The sequence below is a fragment of the Bison bison genome, unplaced genomic scaffold, assembly GCF_000754665.1.
Source record: "Bison bison bison isolate TAMUID 2011002044 unplaced genomic scaffold, Bison_UMD1.0 scf7180017864456, whole genome shotgun sequence".
Taxonomy (NCBI): Eukaryota; Metazoa; Chordata; class Mammalia; order Artiodactyla; family Bovidae; genus Bison; species Bison bison.
In genome coordinates this window covers 79,770-81,811 of record NW_011495018.1, presented here as the reverse complement: position 1 = coordinate 81,811, position 2,042 = coordinate 79,770, and the positions used below count along the sequence as shown (strand labels likewise).

At 48.7% G+C, this 2,042-nt stretch overlaps 1 protein-coding gene across 1 annotated transcript in view; it reads right to left on the bottom strand.

Annotated features, from left to right (window-relative positions):
- Positions 1 to 2,042, bottom strand: part of CFAP46 (cilia and flagella associated protein 46) — a gene marked incomplete at its 5' end in the record, with an annotated part of 97,130 nt that overhangs the window by 24,398 nt on the left and 70,690 nt on the right. The window lies entirely within an intron of this gene.

Genomic DNA, 2,042 nt, shown 5'->3' with positions numbered 1-2,042 from the left:
CCTAGGCGAGCCTCTCTTCCGGCTCGGTCAGTCAGTGGCTCTTCCTGATTTTACGTAATGGAACCGCAGAGCACGTGCTCTCTGCAGGCTGTGTCCATCCTGGGAGTTGTTCCGTCGCTCAGCCATGTCAGACTCTCTGCGACCCCACGGACTGCAGCGCGGGGCGCGGTGAGTCCCTTCACACGGATGAGCTGCACTCTGCCAAGGCCATCTGCCCGCTTGCTCCCACACCCCCAGTTTGGGGCTGTGGCAAACAGCGCTGAAGTGAGCGTTCGCACACGCGTGTGTGGGGCACACGCCCCGGAGCGGGGTGGCTGGGCCACACGGGGGCGTGCCTTCACTCTTCACGAAACCGCCAAACCGTTCCCAAGTGGTCGCTCATGCTGTCCCCACCGGCAGCCTAGGGGGTTGTCCCAGTGTCTCACATCCTGATAACATTTGGTGTGGTTGCTCCTTCAAGTTGTGGCCGTGTTAACAGTTGTGTGGCGGTTTTTCCCTGACTCACTAATAAACTTGCCGTCTTTTGTGATTATTTACCATCCACGTATTTTCTTTGAAGAAAGGTCTGTTCACATGTTTGGCCAGTTATTATTGGGTTGCTTATGTCTATTTTGAAAGTTCTTTACATTAATATAGTCTAGATACAAGACCTTTGTCAGATAAATGATTTGTAAATATTTTCTCCCAGTTGGCAACTTGTCTTTGCATTTTCTTACTGGTGTCTTTTGAAGAGCTGAGTCCAATTTATAAAAATTTTTTTGATGGATTATGATTTTGGTCTCATGGGTAAGAAAGACTTTGGTCTCATCTGCTAAACATTAAGGCTGCAGAGGCGTTTTCCTATGTTTTCTTCTAAAAGTGTCACAGTTTCAGCTCTTACATGTAGCCCTGTGACCAGTCTTGAGCTGGTTTTTACACGTGGTGTGAGGTATGAACGGAAGGGTAATTCTGGGGGATGGACGTCCAGTTGCTCCCGCAGCTTTGTTTTAAAGGTGAGCCCTTCTTACTGAACCCTCTTTGCGCCTTTGCTGAAAGTCAGTTTTCTTTCTGTATGCATGTGTCTATTTTTACATTCTCTATTATGTTCCACTGATGTGTAAGTTTACATTAAAGCCACACTATCTCGATTCCCATAGCTTTACGGTTTAGTTCAGCCGCTCAGACGTGTCTGACTCTTTGCGACCCCATGGACTGCAGCACGCCAGGCTTCCCTGTCCATCACCAACTCCCGGAGTTTACTCAAACTCATGTCCATTGAGTCGGTGATGCCATCCAACCATCTCATCCTCTATCGTCCCCTTCTCCTCCCGCCTTCAATCTTTCCCAGCATCAGGGTCTTTTCCAACAAGTCGGTTCTTCATATCAGGTGGCCAAAGTAGTGGAGTTCCAGCTTCAGCATCAGTCCTTCCAACGAATATTCAGAGTTGGTTTCCTTTAGGATGGACTGGTTGGATCTCCTTGCAGTCCAAGGGACTCTCAAGAGTCTTCTCCAACACACTTCAAAAGCATCAGTTCTTCGGTGCTCAGCTTTCTTTATACTCCAACTCTCACATCTATACCTGACTACTGGAAAAACCATAGCTTTGACTAGACGGACCTTTGTCAGCAAAGTAATGTCTCTGCTTTTTAATATGCTATCTCAATTCAGTTTAGTCACTCAGTCGTGTCCGACTCTTCGCGACCCCATGAATCGCAGCACGCCAGGCCTCCCTGTCCATCACCAACCCCCAGAGTTCACTCAGACTCACATCCATTGAGTCAGTGATGCCATCCAGCCATCTCCTCCTCTGTCGTCCCCTACTCCTCTTGCCCCCAATCCCTCCCAGCATCAGAGTCTTTTCCAATGAGTGAACTCTTCGCATGAGGTAGCCAAAGTACTGGAGTTTCAGCTTCAGCATCATTCCCTCCAAAGAAATCCCAGGGCTGATCTCCTTCAGAATAGACTGGTTGGATCTCCTTGCAGTCAAGGGACTCTCAGGAGTCTTCTCCAACACCACAGTTCAAAAGCATCAATTCTTCGGCGCTCAGCCTTCTTCACAGTC